At 42.6% G+C, this 25,751-nt stretch overlaps 1 protein-coding gene and 1 non-coding gene across 5 annotated transcripts in view; one reads left to right on the top strand and one right to left on the bottom strand.

Annotated features, from left to right (window-relative positions):
- Positions 1-25,751, top strand: part of BMP15 (bone morphogenetic protein 15) — a 94,272-nt gene that overhangs the window by 7,027 nt on the left and 61,494 nt on the right. The window lies entirely within an intron of this gene.
- TRNAV-CAC (transfer RNA valine (anticodon CAC)) lies at positions 7,067-7,139 on the bottom strand. The gene has a single exon. It is a non-coding gene; the product is annotated as a tRNA-Val (tRNA).

Here is a 25,751-nt window from a genome sequence, read left to right as displayed (position 1 = left end):
TGGATCATTCTTACAGTGAAATACAGGCACCTTCTCACAACCGGAAACAACACCTTACCTTTAATTACAAATAAAATACATATACCTTATGCACCATATGAGCTATCACACCCTTACACAGACCTTCTATCTATCCCATGCCTCTTCTTATACTTAAACGAACACATAGCCACAACATGATCACCATATACTTACAGGGAAAAGACATCCATACACATCCCCACACCCTCATGTCTCGCTCTTAACCACAGGTGCACACACACACACACCACATACTGTCAAAAGAACATACTCACACATTCCCACACCACTGTATTGAACTCTTAACCATAGGTGCGTGTGAGCACCATTCTACACTCCTTCAAGATCATATATTCTTACAGGAACATGCACACACATTCCCACACCACCCCCCACTCTTGTCCTTAGATACGGACATATTTGCACAATCTGCTGCCCCACCTTACCTCTATACACACATCCACCCTCCACACGCCCTTATACACAGATCTTTTCCTACCCATGTCTCTTTGTATCCATATTTACACACACACAATGCACACACCATGAACCTCATATACTTACAGAAATAAAACACACTCACATTCCTACACTGCAGTGTCTCACTCTTACCCACAGGCACGCGCACACACTCGATCTTTGACACACACCATCCACGCCTCATACCCTTTCTTCCACTTACATCCAGACATTGGCATAGCTCATGCCCCTTCTTATAGGTGCACCCAAACTTTCACATAGACATACCTTCCCACCCTCCCTCATTATAATATAACCTCAGAATAACACGCACATCTCTTCCCGCACTGCTACGCCTCATGCTCATCTTGAAATACACACACCTTCCCACAACCTGGTGCCACCCTGAATCTTTACGCACACACTCTTTCTTTGTTGAGTTCATGCAGAACGCAGCAGCACCTCGGGGTCACTGTCAGGTCATGCCACAAGCCCGGGCACAAGAGCGCGGAGGACATTCCGCGACCTGGCTCTTCATGATGCATGAGGTCTGACATAGACTCTGTTAAAAATGGCATGCCCTACCGCCTATCCCCAGTATTGTTCTTTCTCCAAATCAGCACACAGAGCACTGAAATTGTCCCTTTTCAATGCATTAGTGGTTTTAGCTAATTTATTCCAAACTTGTGCTTTAAATGCACATTTACTTTAATCTTTTTCAAAATGGTTCACGGAGAACCTCCTATCAAAACCTTACTATGATGAAGGCGCCCTTTCTGAAATTCAGATCAGGTATTATATTTGACTTTTAGCAGTGCCACTTGAAGATGTGGGTGGAGCTAATAAAGTGGGTGGATCCAGGGGTGGGGCTTGTAAAAGTGGGCATGGCCTCCGGCAAACATTTGAGCACCTGCACTTCATATTTTACAAATTAAGCACTGAGCTCAGGGGAAAGGGCCAAGCTACTTTCAAAAGCTTCTAACGATCCATTGCCCAAGGCGCAATTTGAGATCATTAGGGAGCATGCTGTTTCAGGTTCCCCGCATTATTCCTTTTCTCCCCTTGTGGTACTAGGTACAGTAGGTCTTGTTTGTGAGATGGTCTGCTACCATAGCGCGGGGACACACTGTTCTAGTGTAACCATGCGCTCTACAAATGGTTTTATTATTATTATTATAGACTCTATGGTACGAGTTCGGGGATTGGTACAAATTCTTGGTTAGGGACTCAGTGGGAACTTGGAGTATGCTCTTCAGTATGTCTTTAGCACAGGCTCGGTGTTAGGCTGTTGTTGTGTGTGCCTTGATTAAAATGTTGAACAGTACTTGCATATTGTTGCTATATTTAATCCAGAACTTGCTGTCCTTGGAATGGAATCTGAAGGGCATTGTCCACTTTTGGGACCGCAGACTAGTGGAGTCAATTCAAAGTCGATTTTGGTTGCCTTTCCTGTTAATTATGGACCAGTGGCTTTCAGCCTCCTCCTGTCATCCATGTCTCTTGGAGTCTCTGGGAACCTGCGGGCAACGGGAGACAGACTTGTGCACGAACATAAACATGCATGACTACCATGAGAAGGGCTATATATGAAGTTTGATGTGAAACCCAGTTATTCACATCCGTGACACAAATCAATTGCCAAACATTTGTAGTTTTCCAGTACTCTAACATCATAGCAGTGAATCACTGGTTTTTTAAGCGAATGCACAGGCAGACGCTGATCTAAGGCATCACCCAGTGTCCAGAGTCCCCGTGGAGATGGAGCAATGTACCTCAGATCTCCACACATCTGAGTGGTAAAGGATTTCAGGGTTTTCTCCAGCAATACCAACTGCATCTCCCCTGTCCGCCACAGATCTGCGTGGACTCTTGTCCATCAAAGGATTTCTCTCCACACCTGAGGGCTTCAGTAAGATCCACTAACTGCACTTTTCTCTCTGCACTTACAGATCTGTAGCAAGTATGCACACTATCTGCTCTCACATAGGTGGCTTAGAGAGAGATGGGGAGGGGTGGCAGGATGCAAAAAGTGTTTGTTTTTGTTGGGGGGCGGGTTACTGAAGGAGATTAGAAAGGGTGTGAGGAGGACCTCCCTTGCTTGTGTCAGTCAGCGAGTCAAACCCTCCATTTTGTCTCTTGCCCCTTCTCATCCCGTTGCTCTCTCCCCCTGAAGGTCCCACTTCTATCACCTCTAGAGTTCCAGCTGCCCTCACCTTCCATTTTCACTTCACCTCTCATCTACCTGCCAGGCCTGCCCTCTCACGTGCACTGTCTGTCATGTCTCTCACTCCATCGCTTTCACCCTACCCCTCCACCTAATCTTTTCTCATTCTTGTCTGCTTTTCAGCATGTGGTCCTGAACACCTATCTCACCCATCAAACCTTCCCGTAACCACACTCCCTCACAACCACTCACCTTGCTCCTGGATTTCAATCGCCCATCGGAAGCCACATGTCTTGCTCTACTCTTTCTTCTTTCACCGACTTTCCCATTGCTTTTTCTACGTCTTGTCCAACGTCTCTCAGCTTTGGGCTTCCAGGCTGTTATTGCAAAATGGACAGGGAACTTACCTGACTCCACCATTGGTGCAGAAGGATGATACCACTTGTCCTTGGGATTAGGTAGGTTGAAAGCTGGCCACCTATGAGATCGTACCCAGTTCAGCATGCTTTTGGCAAACAGAAGGATTTTCACCTTCGAGTGGTCGCAGCCTATGATACCCAACTTGGGATCATAAAGGAAAACCCTTAAATTGATATTTAGGAATCTGGGGTTTCCAATGTAGGTCCAGTAGGGCATGATTCATGTAATATTATCTTGATCTGAGGATGTGGCGAAACTACCTGAGCTGCCATCTTTGGCGCTGGAGAACCAGGTTTCAGTCTCGGCTCAACATCCTGTGATTCTGAGCAAATCAATTCATCTCCTCGTTCTTTTGAGAATACATTCCTTTTAGATTAATTGTATAAAATCTATTGTATTCGTGTATACTGAAAATCTGGCATGGGTCAAGCTTTTCCAGACTTGGACTCTCTTGTTCAAATAGCATCCAAGAGGTATCTGCATGAACTGGACCACCCTCTCACTTTCACAACAGGGGAAAGTGAATCAAATTCAACAGAGGTTACGTTCCTTCTGTCTGGAACCTTGAGTTTCACGCCTTGCAGGGAAAACGCGACTAACGCAAAGCATGCTGGTAAAATGCTGCGTCATCGCTTGTCTCTGCTTTCGAGGTCGAATTGTGCTTGTAAATCTATGTAGGTTTTTTAAACGGTATGTCACAAAAATACTTATCAAAACTTGTGCTTCAAGGACAAACCTAGCACCTCCCCGCTCTCTGCCCTGTAAACCACCATTCAAGACCTGTCTCCAAAGTGTAATCACTCTCCTTAAAGGGCTCACCCTAAAGCGTCCCACCTGCTTGGATTCGAATCCTTATCTATTACCAAAAACCCTCTCCCCCTTGAAAATTCTAAAACGAATCCTAAAATCATTAATCAGTTTAATCTAAATCATATAAATACCATTAAAATGTGTCATTTTAGTTGGTACGGGGGTCATTCAAACCCTTCAACTTGCTTTTGAATGTAATGTTCGATTTTGCCAGATGAAATTAATATTATCTTACATTGTGTTCAATTTTTGCACAAACCTTGTTGTCCTCATCTAAAAGTGTTAAAGGCCTGTTTATAATGCAAATGGCTAATTAACATACCAGTAGTCGTATATTTAGTTTCTCATTGATTTGCCCAACTGAACATTGGACACTTTGTATATTTAAATCCGAAAATCCGGCTTCCTTGTATCCTCTGACAAATGCGAGTGCACGGACTTCTCACCCTTATTAATGAGGCAAGAAGGGCGTCAATATATCCGGTACGCCCTCAAAACAGTTTGTGAGATGTCTATCTCCTCGCACTGCGGGAAACTTGGCTGAAGTCAATACCGAGATACAGAAAAACGACGTCTAGCAGATGAAGTCCACGTGTCTCTGAGCACAACTGACTCGCCGATTTGGCAACATTTCTGACTCTTCTTTTACTCTTCCCTCTCCTTTTCTTACTCCCTTCTTCTGCCTCTCCCTCGCATTCCATTTCTGTTTTGTGTGGCACTTGTCTGGCTCCATCTCACTTTTTCACTCCCCTTTCACCATAGTCGATAACACTCGCTTTCAGATCTCTCACCACAAGTTTTTCTCTTCTTTCTAGTCTTGTGTATGTTTCGTCATTTCCATTCCAGAAATCAAGCCCCCCCCCTCCCTCCAAGGGACTGCTTCATCATCTTTTATTGTTATTTCCAACATCTCTTACCCTGATCTCACTCAATATGTCTGTTTCACACTCCCTCAGTCACACACTTATTCTTCTTCATTTTTTTATTTTTTTTAATTTTTGCACTCCTCTCTCTATTTTCTTGCTCTACGTGTCTCTTTTGACCCACCTTCTTTATATCTCACTCAGTCTTACACAATGAATTTCTCTTTTGACACCTCCTTGTTCTGTCTTCCCACGCTGCCAGCTACCCAGCCCACACGCTCTCATGGCCTCGCTGCCCAACTCTTTTTGCGCCTTCATATTCCTCACTCTCCTCTCTCAGGTTCCTCATGTTTCCTCCATCTCAGCCAGATCCCCTTGTACCTCAGGTCTCGCCAGCATCAAATGTCTCTTGCACCACATCCCAGGCTCATTAAGTGCTGGCAAGATGGTCCAGTGAGTAAAATGCTTGCCTCTAACCCTAACCTCTCTTAGGAGCTACTTGACAAAAGTTCGACTCCCAGCAAGGCCAAGTCAGTCTTCAGTTTTGTGTGTGTATGTATGTATGTATATGTTGGTATTTATAGCGTGACTCTAGCTGCAAAGCAATGGAGCGCAGTACATTACATGTGGGGTTGGATGACGACCTGCAAGATCGTGTGCATCATGTGGGGATTATACTAACACAGATAATAAAGCAGCCTTTATTAAGCACTATGTAACACTATTAAAGTTATGATGGTGAACCTTGGAATTCTGCTGTTGGAGAAAAAAGGTAATTGGAAAATGGGGCCGCCCTGCCTTGGACCTCGCCTTTAACCATCCCTGGTCCAAAATAAAATCACAGTTCCATTTGTTCTCTATCTGATGGACAGTAAGAGAAATTCATGTTTGAGTTCACAACATTTTTTTATTTTTTATTGAGCATTTTACTGACATTAGCACATTAGAACAAACAGCTAAACAATTAATACATCTTAGCACAGAGGAAAGCCAATACATACTATTACAAGGAAGTCCAGCATCAGCAAACGATGACGAATCGTGACAGTGAGAATGAGAATAAGGTAATTAGAGGCTCATGTTGTGTCTCCGCATAGGCGGTACATTGTGGAGTGTGATCTTGTTGATACACATACTACCATTTAGGTTGGCATGGACTAGGAGACAGTTTCTGGGGTGCTGTGCCGGGATATGTGTCATCCAGGCCATGAAGGTAGGAAACCAGAGGCCCCCAAATATCATGTGGCCTGCTCGCAGTTGCATGAGATTCCAGAACTCAGGCAGGTGTGGCCTGCAGTGCGCAGCATCAGCTAGCCATGACTTAGTCGATGGTGCAGGTTTGCATCCCCAGTGAATCGCCACCCTATGCCTGGCCAGACCCAGCAGCATCGCCACAATGCAGCGGCTGGCACCGGGAACCTCCTTGACATATCCAAGCAGGCATTGTGAGTGGATCTGCTGCATTAGGGTCTGAGGTGATGGCACAAATGGTCTTGCATACAGATTCCCAGTGAGAAGCCACTTAAGGGCATGCCCAAGCCAGGAGGGTAAATGTGGCGTCTTGTGCCGAGCAACGCACATATCATGTATCTGTAGCTAAGCCCATTTTATGAAGTCGTAGGAGTGTGATAGAGCCATTTGAAATTAATCTGTCTTAGCCTATAGTTGGGGGACAGTCTTTCAGTCTGATTACAGCACTAATGGTGGGGGACCATCAATCAGGTCCTCCAGCCTTGCACTGCACGCGTGTTCCCAAGAGTTCGCAACATTAGTGCTGACTTCCCTATGATCGAGCATCCTCTTCGGAACGCCACAATCCATACAATTGTACGTTTTTCTGTGTTGAGTGATAGCTTTGGAACCCTTTTCTTGAAATGCTAGCCAGAGGCTATGTGAGCTTTCTTCCTAATATTGTCTGCTCTCTGACATCTTTGAATAATTCTTACCTGGTCTTGGTTTTTCAGATGATGATAAATGGAAATGTAAATTTAAATGTACATGTATTTATATAGCGCAAATCACCGACCCGGTATCTAAGCGCTTGCTTAGGGAACCCGTCCTGGTATTCCCCTGTGGGATACCCCGGCAGGGTATCCACAAGGTGAAAGCCAGGCATCCCGCCGCGAGGGGCCGTAGTGGAGATTAAGCAAGCTATTGCCCAGAGTCGCAGAGCGTGAGTCGAGTAGGCACCGGAGCGAGAATTTTCGAGTCTGTGGAATTTTTTTGAGCCCGAGACCCGCCGAGGCGGGGAATCGAACCCTGGTCCACGGCCGATCTCAGCTTCCGGGTCTGCCGCCTCTAACCACTGAGCCACGCTTCTCCACGCTGGTGTTTCTGCCCGGTTCCGAACCGGGGACCTTTCAAGTGTGAGGCGAACGTGATAACCACTACACTACAGAAACGTTGTCTATAAACTATAACATTGTCTATAAACTATGATTTTTGTGACGATATTACTGCCAAATTTAAGGAGAGCGATGGGGCTGCTTAGTTAGCAGAGTGTGGTGTCCATGAGGGAGTTAAGTAAAATCAAGTTGTTAACCGCTCTCAGTGATTCACCAAAATGTCAAGAGTATCAGATGTGACAGCACTTTAACGAACCGCAGGAAGTCGCATCCTATGACCTTTGACCCTGGATTTTCCCCAAGTTGATTTAGCATGACCATAACTCTGAGGACATCACAATATTTAACTAGGGGTGGCAATAACTTTCATAATTTACTGTAGCTTAATTATAGCAACATTACACGGAATTTAGGGAGGAGCATAACCTAGTGTTTTGCGCCAATTTATTAACACAAAATATACTCTTGCATCCAAATTGGACACAAAGATTCATTTTGTGCTACGAAAATAGTGCTAAATACAACAGAACACTCACAGCAGCACCTCATGCATAAGTTTGTTGTTTCTGTACTCCTGCGGTAAGATTTTTGTACCAAATTACTCATAATCCTGCAAACCAGGGAAATCATTTAATTTTCAGTAATTTCGCATTGAACAGTGATAGGGAATTACCGAAATTACGCCGGCATAAAAATAATTTAGCACATGACTATAATTAACATTGCTGGAGTTCAATAATGACAGTATCATTAATATAACCACACAGACAACAGTCTATTTTCTATACTACATACATTAGGATGCTGGCATGGTCTTAGATAGTGGTGGGGTTAAATACTTTCCTTGAATTGTAAAGAGCAAAGCGAGTGAGCCAGAGCTCTTCTAAAAGGAATGCGCGGGCTCTTCCTCTGCGAACATTTCGAAAACAATGTGGTCAAATTGTGCATTTTAGTGCACAGTTCTTCACCAAAATTTGCTAAAAGCCATATGCTCTGAAAAGTGACTCATTAACCCCTCCCATGCTCATGACGAGCTCAGCTCATCGGGAGCCACGGTTCCTGTGTGCTCATGACGAGCTGAGCTCGTCATGACCGTTGGAACGCTCACACGCGGGGATAATTCCCCTGCTGTGCTGAGCGTTCCATTAAACTGGCGTGGTCATGGCGAGCTCAGCTCGTCATGAGCACACGAGAACCGTGGCTCATGACGAGCTGAGCTCATCATGAGCACCGGGGCGCTGTGCGCGCTCCCCCTCCCCCCAGCACAGCAGGGGAATGTGCCTTGCAGCCAAGGGGTTAAAGTTTCATGTTCTTTCATGAGGTGCTAAGCCGATTGTGCCATGCCATTATTGCCATCCATAGAAATGGGTGATTCGTTTGTCCAAAATTACCTTTCGTATGTCAGTGCCAGCATTGTTTCATGTTTAACCCTTTCCCATATGCCACAGTTGTCATTTATTCTGCCAAAAACTACCTCTAATGTGCTAGTTATAGCCCTTTAACATGGTTGTACCCTGTGCCCAAAATTTCTTAATGTACGCAAGCATCAATATTTTTCCATGCGTGGCTAGAATTTCTTCTAGTATGTCAGTACAAGTGTTTTACCATGAGTACCCATTATGCCAATAATGACTTCTTCTGTGTCCGTGGCAATATTTTGCCACACGTGCCTGCCATTCACTCGCACTCATTCCTTCTTGCTCACTTTCATTCATTCTCGCCCTCTTGCTCATTCTTATTGACTCACTCATACTTACACTCACTTGCTGCTTACACACACTCCTACTTTCATTCCCCCATACTCAGACTCATTCTTAATGATTCACTCATTGTCACTCATTCATTCATTCACGCTCCCTCACATCTACTTACTCATACTTTCACCTACCCTGCCCCACTCATTCCCTCATTCGCTCAGTTAAGTACACTGTCACTTGTCACTCCTTCTCATATTCTAACACTCATTCTTATTCATTCTCACACACCCACTCTCACTTGCAGTCACTTTTACGCTCACTCATTCATTCTGTCTCAATAACACACCTGGACAGTCTAACTCTTTCTCACTCACTGCCTGCCACTGAGTCTCACTCGCGCACACACTCACAAGCTCACACATACTGTTACACATACACATAGTCTCTAATACAAATACGCTCCCACACGCACGAATGCATACAGCATACATATAACCGTGCCTTTTTGAGTTAACTCGGCGTGATAAAAAACACTGGAGCTGTAACTCGACTTTACCTGTCAGCTAATAGTGAAAAATAGATTCCCATTCATTATTAGTATGATAAAAATGGACTTCCCCTGTAGTATTTGAAATGCCTGCCATCGGGTGACACAATCAGTGCTAAGGGAGTGCCAAATGTCGAATGGGGCAAGTCAGGGGTCGCCCCCTCAGTGACATCTATGTCACTTTTGTCTTTTGAGAAGGTGCCTTCGAATTCAGAAACCAGTTGTACAGCCCAGTAAAATGTTTGTCGCTGAAGGAGAGATGGTTTTGCAGAACTGCTCAAAATATTCATCTGCTGCTTTAATTTGCTTCGTTGTCTTTTGGGTAGAAGCACACCCCCTTTAAATATGGAATCATCTAGGGATGTTAGTTTTTTCCTCTCTGTTTGTTTGGTGAGTCCTCTGGTAGCTAGGTATTGCATACTGGTCTCCCAACGCAAGCTCTTCTTCATATAGTGTTCACCAATATTGATGGAGCAAGTTGCAGTTTTTTTCTTTTTCGCTAGTCTGAGTATTCCCAGTAATTAGCAAGTTCAGGGGTTTGTTGCTGTCTCAATGGTAACCCAACTCTGCCAGAGTTTCTGCCTGTAATGTTCTAACTTACCTATTCCTAGGGTGTGTAACTGCCCTATTATTGCTATTGCTTTTAAAAACAGAAACAAAATATAATCAATCAAATATAATACACATGAAATCGAAACAATATGCATTTCTAAGTTATTTTGTTGCTTCAGGAATTAGTTGCTAAGCACTCCAAAAACTGTAAATCGGAATATACATAAATGCGTGACGTACAAAAATAGGACACAAAATGAATCCCCCCAAAAAACCAAAGTAAGTAAAACATGAGTTCACAGTGTCCTCAGAGGTGGCTCCTCGGCATTGGCGGAGGAGCGTCGCCCCACTGCCTGGCTTAGAGACAGTAAATGTAAATTAAAACGATGCTCTTCTATTGTAATTTACATTTGCTGGCTCTTAGCACTGTTGGGAGGGGCGGGGCCAAGGTATGGGATGGGGAGGAGGAGTGCTAGTGCACTCCACTCCACTCCCTAAGAGCTCAAGTGTTTTGGCTGGCCGTCTCAGGCTGACCAAAACACACGTGCGCACTTGGGTTTTCTCCAGCCCAGCCGCATGGAGCAGCCAGGCTGGAGAAACCCCACAGACTCCCTGGTCTGAGCAGGACGTCTTTTCTTCCTGCTGTGGGGATTGGACAGGGAGTCTGTCCTAAGGGCTGCTCGGACCAGCAGACAGGATGAGGAGAGGCGGCGTCAAGAGATGCAACGCTAAAGCAGCCGGCGGCAAAAAGTATTTTTAGAAAAACTGTTTTATTCAGTTCCCTACACCCCTCCACCCATAATTAATGGAGGCCGCCGCTGAGTGTCCTATTAGTTAGCACAGAAAGTCGATCAGTTCTTATCCTTTGTAAATCGTCATCCAGATTTACAAGGGACTTCCTCATCTGGGGGTACTGCCAAACAATATGGGGCAAGCCCACTGTCCACTGCCGTAAGTACCCACGAGCCCTCTTTACTTTCAATTTTAGAGTCCATTAAACAATTTCAGGAGGAAGCACGTACTGTTATCCTAGCTGTGAAGGGGGCCTCTAAAAAACTTCAGGGTGGCATTCGAAAACTCAATAAAATCTGCACAGATATTGGTGACAGGGTCTCCATGGTGGAAGCAAGAACAGAGACTCTAGAAACAGAAGCTGGGCAAGTAAAAGAGCAATGTGCCACACACGAGGCTCGCCTCACCGACCTGATGACTAAGATGGAGGAGCAGGAGAACCGGATGCGGAGGAACAACTTGAGACTGCTAGGGATCCCGGAAGGTGTTGAGGGGGAAGACCCTAGAGGGTTCATCGTGAAACCACTGTGGACAGCTTTTCCCTCACAATCTAACTGGAACTGAGGTCAGGAGATTGAAAGAGCCCATCGCCTCCCTCTCAACCTGAAGTCGAGATGAGACGGCGGTAGCCTTAGTCACGAGTAGCCCAGAGCATTTCTAGTTTTTTGGGGGGAATTTTCTCCTGAGGTAAATAGTCTACGATCAGGCCAGGCCTAACTCCCAAAAAGAAATTGATGGAATAAAGTTCTTTGCCAAGCCAAACTTCAGTCATGCGAAAGTCAAGCGGAGGTGGCGGCTTCGCCAATTGATAACTCCCTTTCAACACGGTGCTCAAGTATACTTGATGAACCCGACCAGACTAAAAGTAGTACACGGTGGATCAACCCGGGTTTTCCTATCCGAGATCAAAGCAGGAGATTATCTGAAAGAACTAACCACGAGAAAGAAAAACTGAACTCATGAACATTAGATTTTAGACAAAGCTCTTCTTTGGCTTTTCTAAGCCTAAGCTGTTGTGTCATAGCAGAGGAGACTTTGAATGACATCCTTTGGCTTTGTCTTTTTCTCTCTTTTTTTTCTTTTCTTCTTCCTTTTTTTTTCTTCACTATATGTGAACTTGTCTTTTTTTTCTCATTTTCTTTTTCTCTAGGCAGTCTCACTAGAAATAGAAATGAAACACCTGGTGGGGTGGTGGTCGGGACTTCACAGAAGCTTACCATCATTCAGGGTTTTCCTGACTGTCTTCTTTTTTTGGGGGGTGGGGGGGTTGGGCTCCGGGTCTGCTTTGAATCTTGTGGGGCTTAAGTTAATAGGCTGAATTGGATTCCATTTAAACTTCAATTTTTTTGTATTCACTAAACGTGAAGGGGATGGGGTGGTGGGGGGGACCGGGGGCTGCGGGGTCGGGGATGGGGCGGTGTTGGTGGGAGCGGGCCGAGGGCGAGGGGAGGGACAGCGGGTAGCTGTAGCCATATATAGGCCATCACTGGAGTTAGCTAATGAACCCACTGAATAAACTTAGGATCGTCTCATTAAACATATGTTGCCTTAACGATTTAGCAAAGAGACAGAAAACCGCACAGGTTCTAAGACTGATGGGGGCAGATATTATCTGCCTCCAAGAGACTCACATTGAATGCAGTCAGAAATCCCTGTTGAAATCCCTCGGGTTTAAGCCTATAGGGGCAACTTCTCAGGGGGCTAAGGTAAAAGGAGTTGGATCTTGGCGCGTCATACCTTACCGTTAACAGTGAACCAAGTTAAAGCTGACACATTGGGGAGATGGGTGTTGGCTAGCTGCTCTCTATCCCCCAAATTTATATTTACTATTTGTTCTGTCTATGCCAGCAATTTAGACGATCCAGGGGTAATAGACTATGTAAATGAAGCGCTTGCCCACTGGCCACTTCCGGTAATTTTATGTGGGCACTTGAATTTAAACTTGCCTGGGGTCCGGAAGGGTCTTGGGTTTATCAAGGCCGGAAACCCAAAGTCTACCGAGCATTGCTCAACCTGATTTATACTCCTGGCCTAAAGGATGTTTGGGCATCCCTGAAATCTGACCAAAATGGTTTTACTTTCTTCTCTGCTCCTCATGCTTCATTCACCAGGCTTGATTACTTTTTTGTTTCGCCGGTGCTAATTCACGAATGCTCTATTGACATAGCGCCTCGCCTATTATCGGATCACAACCCCTTATATTAAACCTACAAGGTCAGACTAATCAGGCACCCACTTCGCATTGGACCTTTGAAAAGGCACTACTGTATGATAACTCCTACAGAGAACACATGGTCCGGTGGATTCAAGAATTATTTAGCATTAACAACGGATCAGCTTCTACTATGGTTGTATGGGACGCATTAAAGCCGGCATAAGGGGCGAGACTCTACGGTTTTCTATTAGGAAAAATCGTAAAGAAAAATTGCATTCTAATATGCTGCAGGTGCAGCTGATTGTGGCAGAGACAACATTAATTCAGGCTGTTCAGGCAGGGTCAGACATAGAGAAGGCACAGCTTACAGTCTCTGTGGCAAAAACCGAGATGGGAGCAATGCTGGCAGAAAAAGTAGCTGCTAAATGGGTAGCGTCAAAGGAGAAATGTTATGAGGTAGGCGAACTCATCAGTCACCAGCTGGCCATCCCAACTAGGCAACTGGTCACAATGAATACCATTACCACTAAAAATACAGACACTGAAGGAATGACATCTGATCCCGTAAAAATAGAGTAAGCATTTAGGAAGTTTTATGAGAAGCTTTATACGGAAGACACACCCGGAACAACTGGAGATATAGAAATCAGGGTTAGGGAATATCTAGGAAACAAACCCATTGCTAAACTCCGTCAGAATGCATATGAGGTACCTGAAGGCTGCCCCGTATGGGAGGAGATTGTGGCTGTACTTACCTGCCTTCCGGACGGCAAAGACGCCGGTATGGATAGTATACCGATCAAATTTTATAAAGTTTTCTCTCTACAAATTAAGGATGCCTTTACCAAGGTAGTAAGATCTATTTTCGAGGGGGCTAAACCTCCAGATTCCTGGTCATTAGCCAAAAGAGTTATATTTCCGAAAAAGTACAAATCACCCTTGGAAATGTCTTCATATAGGCCTATTACGTTAATAAATACTGACTCTAAAATCTTCTATAAAATTATCACCACCAGACTCTCTTCCTACATCGAGTCACTAGTTTTAAGTGGCAACATGATTTTATACCTAAAAAAAGGTACCATCGAGCACGTCCGCCGAACAATCACCCTATTTGAGGCAGCAGAGGTGTCAGAATCTCGATCTCGTTAATACTTTTAGACACCGAAAAAGCGTTTGTTCGGGTCTCCTGGCAATTTCTCTGGGTCATCATGCGTAGGGTCGGCTTTGGACCTAGAATACTCCAAGAGGTGCAGGCACTTTATCAAGAGCCAACAGCCAAAATATGTATTAATGGCCACCTGTCTGATCAGATTAAGATTACCAGAGGAACGAGGCAAGGGTGCCCTTGTTCACCCTTGCTATTCGCACACTACATTGACCCTCTGATAAAAAAATTGAATTAAACCCCTCTATCCCGTCAGCTAGTAGGTTCGGCATAGATACAAAAGTCATGGCCTATGCCGATGACCTAGCCATAGTCACCCCCGAACCTGAATCTGCAATCAGGGCTTTGGAACAAGAGGCCCAGACATTTGGAGCAATTTCTGGCTACTCCCTGAATAAAACAAACACTCAGATAGTTGTTAATGGGGAAAAAAAGCTGGGAAGATAGGAGAATTACCGGTAAGGCAAAATACCTAGGAGTCAATATAGTCTCTGACTTAGACTCTTTAGTGTCAGAAATCCTGTCCCCACTCCTTATTAACATGGAGAAGGCACTCGGGCGAATCGATAACTTGCACCTAACTATTGTAGGTAGGTGCAACGTTCTAAAGATTACATACTTTCCGAAGTTACTTTATTTTTTTCGAGCAATTACTTTAAGCTTTAATCATCACACTCTCGCTGTTTTTGATAAAAAAAATTGCGGTTCATCTGGTCTTACTCACAGCCAAGAAGGGCCTTCACCCTCCTCTCTCTTCCCAGGGAGAGGGAGGCTGGGCTCTCCCCAACTTAAAGTTATATTATTGGGCCACTGCCTTACAACACTGTATTGAAATTTTAAATGACGACTGTGTCTTAAGCCCTTCGGGACTACCCTCTCCTTATTTCCTGCTTCTATTAGAGCACGCAAGGGGCTGCCTCTGGCACCAATTGGCATTCTCTTACTACAAGCGAGTACGATTTAAGACCATGATCAATGCCTATCGGGTGTTTCGCAATGTTTGTAAGGTATTTGGAATTTCTAAACTAAACTATTACACCCCGATCAGGCAGAATGATAATCTTCCACTGATCTTCAAGAACGCATACATTTACCAATGGTACTCGGTCGGTATCCCCAGACTATGGGATCTGTAAAACGCTGGTTGCATACGGTCATTCCAGAATTTGCAAATTGATTATAAATTGGGCAGTCACCAAGTTTTTTCAATACCAGTCAATAGTGAATTATCTAAAATATAAAACCGAAGGGTCAGCAGGATTCACAGTGGTCGATCTTATGGACAAACTACTCTGCCCTAATTTACCCAGGATTGGTAGTATCTACAATATTTTGAACGAACAACGACCAGATGATCTGAGTAAGGTTGACTCCAAATGGCAGCTCAAGCTGAATTCCGTACCGAACGCTTTCTGTTCTGCTCTTGGCCTAGCGCAAACTTGTCTTTTATCTTCCAAGCTACAAGCACAATTTATAAAACCATTTTTTTCATATATAACCCCTAGTAGGGTATCTAAATGGGCAACCGGACCTGGGGCAAACTTCCCACTCTGTACCGAATATAGGGGCCTATTAGAATGTGAAGAACTGAAATCTTCATTCTCAGGGGTCTCACTAATACAAAAGAACTTTGCACAGAAGCTGAAATATTAAAAGACATCTTTATTAAACTTAATAAGTGAGACTACGTCGCACAGGAGCCTTTAGCACCTGAATGAGGCAGTCTAAATAATACAGAACACAGAGGTCTTTTATATGCTTAGGATTAACAAACTCACCATAAAAGAAAGGGGCAGTCCTAGCTTCTGCAAGCATACAAAATACCTAATATGGACATACAAGATCTGCAAAATATTAGCCATTAGAAAAACATCATGTAACCAGAATGTCCCCCTTACGTCGTGTTTCTGCCCAACCCATAAGTCAATCAACTACAGCACTTATAGGTCAATCAGTAATGGCAGAACATGTCTGTATGCAGTTAGGCCAGCTAGTGTCTGAGATTGCTTTCAAAGCAAGGACAGAGGGGGGGTTTCTACACGTTGCAGTCCAAAGGGCAGAAACACTTCATGAATAGAGCAGTCTGTGTAAAGGCAACACAAATTGAAGACAAATGTAAGATGGGGTCAAAATTAAAGAACCTCAGACCCCCCTTTTATCATTACACAGGCAAATCCTACAATTATTTTGCAAACATTATGTATTTCAGTGACTATTGACAATGCCAATAAAACAATAAGAATCAGTCTCCAAACACCAATTCTATACAATCGCACAGGAAATACCCAGAGTCCGTCAAAGCCTCTTCTGGCAGGCTTCTATTGTCCATCAAAACCTGTTTATGTTGTTTTCTTCCGCATGGGCCTCTACATTCAGGCCTTTCATGAAAATGATATTACTCAGTATCCGTTGGAGTGCCTTCCTGGCAAACACTCACAGCTCACTTGAAAGTCTCAATGTCTCAATGCAGTGCACCAATATTTCCTGTGCTGCAGGCACTACAGATAGTGTGCTCTTCATTGATCAAGGGCACAGATCATCTCATGCAGACCCAAGTACTATTAATCGGGGAAGAGCAACAGACTGTCACTCTCACCAACACTTTCAGGCTCCAACACTCTCTTATTCAGTGTCAGAGGATGCTTGGGCTGCTCTTTCACGGGCACCATAATGTAGTACCTTTTGCCAATCTCAAATCCTCCGATGCACTGCACTTCCGTTGGAGCAAAGGAAAAGGGGTTGTGTGGCCAAAACTCAGGCCAGGGGCTCAAGGGACTGCACACTGTCAGAGGTTAACCAGCACATGACAGGTGGGTGGAAAACTGAAGCCTCAAAAACAACAAGAATCCTTCTCTTTTGCTCTTTGCACTGAAATTCTGGTTCTGTGGCAAAACCAGATCCTCCTTCTCTGATGTTCAACGCCTTCTGATGAAGCAAGCACAATACGTTGGAGATACAGTTGATGAAGCACTTTCTGGGTGTTGGGACTGTTCATCTGTTAGCTATCACTGATGAGAATTAGAACTCATCTTTATCACCGTTCTGCAGGGTATCGTTCTCCCTTTGACTCTGGAAGATCCCGCAGAACCTGGTGACGTAGAAAATATGACACAGTTGTTTCCTTCAATTAAGTACAAAAACAGTTCATTGTACAACAAGGGACTTCAAGCAAGTGGCCTGCAATCTTTAAAGGAGTGGCCATACGTCATGGGACATTTCTGGTCTAGAACACACTGTCATTCTCAAAGGCAATACAAAGACAAAGGCAGTAGGCAAAACAGTGCCTCTAGCCTCTTTAATTGGGTTTCCATGTGAGAGCATATCCTCTACCATCTAAGGGTAGGTAGCGACATGGGAATTCTATCTGAATGGATGTCCTCACACATGGTGGCATTGTCTAATGGGGCAAACACATTTTTTTTCTCTAAATGATTACATATAGGTGTTCCTAAATTCCTTATCTAGAACACCTCAAAAGAGAAATCGCATAATACATTTTATCAGGGTCATGTAGATACCTCCCTATAAGAATTGTGCATCAGGTGGACTATGCAATGCAAAAGCTAATGATCAAAATGTGGAAACAAAAGACAAGAACTAGAGAATCCTGGTATTTCCATTATTTAAAATACATTTGGTCCATCAAAAATTGAAGCAGCAGGAAAAAGGAACTAAAAACCAAATTAGAATAGGCATTGAATTTGTCATATTAAAAAAAACGTAAGGTATCTCCTATTGAGGTGGAACACGTATCATACTATAGTATTGAGTCAGTTAACCAGTCCATCACTACCCTAACAGTCAAACTGGGAAACATCAGAGTAGGCCTAAAGAAAAATTTTGAAAACCAGTCTGGTCATACAAAAGGGAATTATACATAATATGGGGTCTCTGGTACATTACTGTAGTCTGGAAGTGTGAACCTGAGCAATACACCAACTGGTGAAAGGAATTTGGAAAAGGAAAATGGGACTAGGTAAAAATGAAGCCTTGTTTCCTTTATGGTACAAAGCCATACACTACTTAGGAAGCAGAACAAAACTGACTAATGTAATATAGAAATTAGGTCACCATGTACAAGAGTCACAAATCTATAATTTATCCTTACGTCCAATCAAGATACATAATTTTAGGACTACCTGTTCCTTAAAGGAAGAGGACAGTATCGTGACTAATTGCAGATGACACACTTTGATTCTGTATATCTCTTTTTTATTTTCCTTCAAATACCATTAAAGCCAAATTTGACATACACTGGTGAAGTGTTGTCTTGTTTTGCTCACAGCATGAAAAAATCATATCTGTGAAATTTAGTATCAGTGCAAAAAAAACCAAAAAAAAACACACATATGCCAAGCCATCAGATATACGCGCTGTATATCAATGCACAAAAAGCATAGACAAAACAATAGCATATGTAAATAAGCGGTGACACACAACACTATTGCATGCACTTTTATGCACTGTGAACCTGCAGCTCAAAACAGAATATTCAGGCCTGCTTAATTTGTCAGGCTTAAAATCCTCACCAGGAGCAATTCATAAAAGGATAAAATGCAAAAATATATAAAACGCACGAACATTTCTGCACATAACACACAAAATATCAACTGTAACAACCATCTTTTGAGTACATGCTAAACCCTTTTAACTTTCTAAAAACTTTTTCACCGACACTCTGCGTGTCCCGTGCGCCAACACCCTTTGAGGCCCTGCTTTTCCAAGCAATAATTTCTCCATCTGTTTACACTTACTCCTTAATCCCACCTCACTCTAAGGCTGAAAAAGACAAAAAAAACTTCCCAACTCTTTCTAACCTGCAATAACCAACCCTATTTAAAAACACATGATATATATATTACTCCTGTTAGGGGCTACAATTTATTTCTATACTTAGATTATTAAAACAGTTACTGTGACTAATTCGCAGAACATAATAACACACATACCAGTTTTTAGAACAAATGCTTGTTTGCAATGGTACTCATTTCATCTACCTTAAATGGATGAAGGCTCAGTTAGGTCCGGCAAAAGTTAAAACCTTCCACCCTGATATTAAACTCAAACCTCTGCACCAGGCACATTGGCTCACTGACCTATTTAAAAGGAAACCCAAATGGGAACAACCTGCACATTTGTATTATACCTAAATGTATGCATTTACTGAAGCCTAAAGCACTTTAAAGCTATTGTAAATGGCAAAAATGCCCACATTTTACCCAAATTCGACTTTGATATTTGGGGCACTAAAAAATAAATATCCTATAATAATGTTACATATTAATCATCCTCAGAATGTTCTTTACAAATTGCAGAGATTGGACATTGGACATATCTCCTGCAAATCCTGAGAAAAATGAGTTTTTCACGCCTGCGTCAAGTGAAAATCTATATGCTAATGTCCTTATTATGCAGTTGTTGGGGTTCGGGATCAACAGAGGCAGAAGGTAGCGAGTCTGACACCTGAAATAATGCTTTCAAAGAAGGTTTTATTTTAAGGTAAGCTTTTCGTCTCCGGCTGGAGAGTCTTAACCGGGCAAACTCGTCCGGTTCCGTCTTGACGCCTCTGGGGAATATAGGTCGTTCCAGGGTGCTTCTGTCACGCCAGGTATAGGATCCCGCCAGACCGGTGTTTCTGCGGAGGTCGTCGGGGTCAGGGACTCTCTCCCAGGTCAGGGATGCAACAGGAAACAAGAAAAACAAAGGAGGAGTAATTACTCGGACGTTCTTCTCAAAGTTCTTTGGGACCAGGGAAGTGAGGGACACCAAGTGCTGCAGAGCTTTCTCCACACGGCCGGTCCTGTGCTTTACGTGCTCGTGAGGGAAGGGGATGTGGAGCCTGTACACTCTTTACACTGGTCAGCTATACGTTCAATTTGGCCGCTATGTGTAACCCAGCCCGCCACTCTGCCCCGTACCTTTGTAAGCCACGCTCCTCCCGCGGAAACGTGGCGGGGCGAGTCGCCAGTCCGTTGGCCTCCTGGCTTGCAGTCCACAGCTGGGCTCGTCAGGATCTCGTCCCCGTCGTACTCCGTCTCCGCTCTCCAGTCGCTCTCGCTTTCTCCTCCTCTGGAACCGCCGTTCGATGACTTCCTTTTGCTTCCGTTGCGAACCAGTGGGGCGGGGTCTCGTCGCCTTCGCCGGGTGAATTAAAGGGTCCGTGTGCCTCTGTGTCTCTGTCTTCCCATCGGGTGTTACTATCCGTCCTAGACCACTCCTCCGGCCAGGAGGAGGCAGGCTGTGAGTCGGAAACAGAAAGGGGTGAAAAGGGAGGAACAGCCGACCACCAGTCTACGTCAGCATCCATGTCATCACTGTGGCATCCCGCCCCGTGACAGCAGTATACCATACCTTAAATTAAATTACAATGCTAGGAGGTCACAGTATAAGTATTAAGCTTCATGAATAGTAAAAAACGAATTTTGTCGCACTTATTTTTATAACCCTATCAGTTTTGATAATTCCACATATTAAGGCTCTGTAATTCCTTGAATCTGACTTCATTTTCTTTTCTTTTTTTTGTGCCACTTAGGCTGACGAACAAAGTGGCCTGGCCTCCCCAGGTCATGTACACATTAACCAGATTAAACTGTAAGAAACAAACTTTCGTCACCCGAAACTGACCTGCAAAACCAATTTCCCTGATTGATCTTTATCTGAGATTGCCAATCAATGTTCAAGACATCGTTAACTTTTTAGTTTCCCTGGACTTGCCCTATCTTGTTTCAGCATCTTTTACGGTTTCTTTCTTTTTAAATGTTTCTACATTACATGGGTTAATTATTATTTAGCAACTGAGCCAAGAATATGCTTAGAGAAAGGAAAACCCTTAATTGAAATGTCTTCCTATAATACAAAATAATGAACCTTAGTTTTGAAACCTTTTTAAAACAACATTCTGAAATGCAACGTTTTCACCTGTGCAACTGAGGGGAAAATCCTGGCTAAATAAAAATTCCTGTTTATTTAGCTTGTCTCTAAGTGCTTGTAACAAGCTGGCAGTCTTTTTCAAACTAAAACATATCAATGCGTGTTCTATATTATTTTGAGTTCAGCAGGAATTTACTTCAGCTGATCTGTTTGCCTATTAATACCTAACACAATGTATCTAAGGAAAATGCTGTAAGTTTATTTATTTTTTTGCAAAACACCCAATTTCGTTTTTGGGGGCTTTTTATTCCTAGTGAATGTGAATTTACATTTTAGTTTTTAAACATTTAGACATCTTGCTTAATAGACTGAAAACATCAAGAAAAAACACAAACACACATATGAGCTCATTTCAGACAAACAGAAAGGGGTCAAACACTCGGGACACACAATACGGCGCGCTTTTAGCCATGTATTTCGTGAATAGTGCCATCGCTATTCACTTACAGAAATTGCACTAATGGGAAAACCACATAGACATTTAAACACACATTTAACCCACATATCAATACTCAGGACAGAAATAAAGGACAGCCCACAGACTGTACTTAAACCAAACCATTTGTAAATACTAGTTGTAAGTCATATTTACAAGAAACGCTTCTCAATTGTATTCCAAAAGACTGCAAAAACAGCCCAACAGACTGATGTAGGTCCAAGAAGCGAAAATACACTCAATTCACTAGCTTTGGTTAGCAGAACACCAAAAATCGCTCTGCATATCTTCATTCATAAAACTGCGCAGTACAAAGGATCCTTGTATGTATTATGTCCATATTTTAATTCCCTGGGGATACAAAATCACCAAGGAAGAAATATGTTTGTAAATCAAAACCTATTTAGATATTCCCTTTAGGGGAAGCCGGCTAATCCAAACGTATACAAAGTTGGCCAACACAAAGCTCCAAATTTGCTAAGATCAGGCATCTTATAGCTCACTAATCTAGCTTCAAACTTCAAGGGGCTAGCTCTATCGATACACTCGTAAATATACAAGACCCTCGGTTTTTGAAAATTGCAATCTTCAAATAAAAACTAAGGACCAAACAAACTAAGAACCAAACTAAGAACCAAGCAAAACTAAAAACAAAGGACTGGGAGCGATCCACTTATACTTAACTCTTACTTTTACTAATCAAAAGGTTATCCAAATTCTAACTGTCAAGTTTTAAATGACATAACGGTCTCTTTGTTTTTTTTTAATACTCACGCCAAAAAGGTTCTCAGTCAGGAGTGACATCATGTGGAGGATCAAAATGAGGAAGAGCAGAAATACACTGGGCTGCAGAGATGAAGAATCTCCAGAATCCCTGGGCACAGTTTACCTTCTTAGTAGAATCCGGTCTTGTCCTCCTCAGTAGCTTTCTGTCTCCTGACAAGATCACTCCCACAGAAAGTCACTTCTCTGATGAAGCCTGCGTTGGCCGCGCCATCTGAAGAACTGAAATCTTCATTCTCAGGGGTCTCACTAATACAAAAGAACTTGGCACAGAAGCTGAAATATTAAAAGGCATCTTTATTAAACTTAATAAGTGAGACTACGTCGCACAGGAGCCTTTAGCACCTGAATGAGGCAGTCTAAAGAATACAGAACACAGAGGTCTTTTATATGCTTAGGATTTACAAACTCAGCATAAAAGAAAGGGGCAGTCCTAGCTTCTGCAAGCATACAAAATACCCAATATGGACATACAAGATCTGCAAAATATTAGCTAATAGAAAAACATCATCTAACCAGAATGTCCCCCTTACGTCGTGTTTCTGCCCAACCCATAAGTCAATCAACTACAGCACTTATAGGTCAATCAGTAATGGCAGAACATGTCTGTATGCAGTTAGGCCAGCTAGTGTCTGAGATTGCTTTCAAAGCAAGGACAGAGGGGGGTTTTCTACACGTTGCAGTCCAAAGGGCAGAAACACTTCATGAATAGAGCAGTCTGTGTAAAGGCAACACAAATTGAAGACAAATGTAAGATGGAGTCAAAATTAAAGAACCTCAGATGGTGGACGGACCTGCGTCCGTCCGCCACCCCTGAGGTGGAGGGACCGTCCTCAGGGGCAGCGGCGGTCTCTCCGGTGCAATTAGGATGTGACCGCCACCCTGGCACTATTATGTTAGGGCTTTATGATGATATTGACTTAAAAGAAGGAGGTGCTTTGATATTTGTTGCAATGACTATCTTGCGGACATGTATTGCCTCAAATTGGAAAGATCTGAACCCCCCCTTCATTTGGTCAATGGCAGGCGAGATTGCTCGCCACATATAGGCTAGAATGGGCCATTTACTCTAAAAAAGGAAGGAGGGAAAAAAAGGGGTCTTCTGGTTTGGGGCCCACCGAATAGATGAATGGACTCCCTGAATACCTGAACACTTAGGTCACATGATATAGGGTCCTTTCTATCTTATATTATATGGGTTTGCTCTCTCTCCCCCACTGCTCCCATGTCGTCCTACCTGCCTCGCCTCCCCCCGCACCCTCCCCCCATCCTTGTCCTTTCACCATCCCGGTGGTTCTATACCCCCGTTTAAGTGATAGTACATGATTGTGTCATATGACACAATGGATTTTTTCGTTAGTCCTCTTGCTTAGCAACCAATGCCAAGGTATTACTGAATTGCCTTTTGTACGGAAAAATAGCCCTACATTCTGATTTTGTTATAACGATAAGCTTTATTAATAGTATGTTTCTTTCTCTCTTCTTTATTTCTTTTCTTGACCCATGGTGGGGGGTTGGGGGTGGTGGTTTACCTGATTTTGTAATTTTTTTGGTTCTTTTTTGTCTTTTTAAATATATAAATAAATAAAAAAGTAAATTGTGAGCTGTTAGTTAAGGGCATATTCACAGCTAAGCGATTCTTAGTTTGAAATTGCAAGCACATTGGGAGGAGGGGTGAAATGAGGTGGGCTTTTTGGGATATACTTATTTGTTTCTGTCCTGAAACTATTCTAGAAAAGTAGGTAGGTGTATAATGCTCACACATACTAGCTACATAGCAAAAAAGGTTCTTGTATTAAGAAAATATATATATTGAAATAAATTAGATGAATAAAAAGTAAAAATGGTTCCATATAAAATGTAAACAGTTTTTGCATTTTAACACCATCACAAGTTCTATATTATATCTGAATGCTCGTCCTAAATCTTTGATAAATTGAAAAGATCCACATATCTTGTACAGATTGAATTTGAGTGTAATGATATTTTTTACTCCTACTGGTTTTCAATATTGAACTCTGATATAGTGTTGGTAAAAAAATTGTAAGATACCAAGTTAGCCCATATCAAAGGCCAATGGGGGTGCCTGGTCCCCTCACCAATACCAATTAAACAGCGTACTGTTTATTTTCTGTTTATAAAAGGAAATCTCGAATGCACTAAGAATTATGGGTCACATTGTCTATTCTTGCGTTTCAACTCAGGTTGAAAAAATCATGGATAGAAGAGCTTCAAATAAATATTACGCAAATTAGCATGATAGATGCTCATCGTCATTCTTCCTCCTTCAACCCTAATGGGCCCATTGTTGATACCTTCTACGTCCAGTATATCGTACTTTGCAGTATTACCTTTTAAACATCTCCTTTACTTAGTTGCTGGGGCAATTTTTCACAGATTTGATAACGCACTTGGAGGATTTGATATTTCTCCAAGATCAGCCCTAGGAAGATGTCATCCTTTCAAAACTAAAGATCAGATTAATTGTTTGGTCTCAAATCCAATAATATTGGGCTTTGAAAAAGCAGTCTTAGCTGATCTACAAAGAATTTATTATAGAACTACCTCTACAAACCCTAATTTAATACCACACGAGAAGCAAGAAAAGCAGATAATTTACCAAAACTAGATTCTCTCATATGAAATCAGATGGACAAAGGTGGTAGCATCATCATAATGGATAAAACATACTACTGAGGATACATTACAGTATCTGCTTGGCTCTTAATATCTTCAACTGCTAATGGAGTTCGCAATGGAACTTCATAAAATCAATGCTAGACCCAATGGAGAAATCGATTTAAATGATAAGAGATTGCTTAATTTAAGATACGCCGACATAACAGTATTGTACAGTTTGCGTAAACTAGATTAGGAGCCCATTACCCATCCACCTCAACTAATGACATTCAATAACAAAGCAGTTTTGGAAAATATATCCAAATTTGTGAGTTATTTAAAGAAATACCTGTAGTACATAATTTATTGGGTACACAACTACCTTATTAAATAATAGAAGGGGTTTGATAAATATTGGATTCCAATGCTATCCTCCTAGCACTTGATTTGATAAAACGTATAGATTGATTCCCCATTTGAGGAATTACAAACTCCAGACATAATGATTATTGAGCATTTAGTGATTAAAATTAGTTGATTTTATGTTGAATTTACCATAAAAGCACCATGCCATAAGCATTACAGTTTAAACTGATTCTACTATTTACATACAATTGGAATTGCTGCATGTAGCAGCACTTCGAATGAGTATGCAAATATCTTGATGGGCTTTTTTGAGATGGTACACATTCTATACAATATAACCCGACATGGAGATGTAAGATTGAATACTAAAGGAAGTTTATAGACTTTATTCTTGCCCTTTGGAAATCTGCCCCCCCCCCAACCCTGAAAGTAACCTTCCACAAACCATTATTTTAACGCTTGTTGTAAGACCTGAAATCCTTGGCATCATATTTCCCCTTTTGCTTTCACTCCCTTACATTGCTGAACTCAGTTTTGTTGGCATCAGGACTCTATGCACTTTACCCCTACTTCTGAGTGCTAAATTGCTTGTGCTGTCCCCATGAAATGAAACATGGTAAAATT

Source organism: Lissotriton helveticus, chromosome 10 (assembly GCF_964261635.1).
Source record: "Lissotriton helveticus chromosome 10, aLisHel1.1, whole genome shotgun sequence".
Classification (NCBI taxonomy): Eukaryota; Metazoa; Chordata; class Amphibia; order Caudata; family Salamandridae; genus Lissotriton; species Lissotriton helveticus.
Note: the sequence above shows the minus strand (reverse complement) of the source record. Positions and strands in the feature narration are given on the sequence as shown.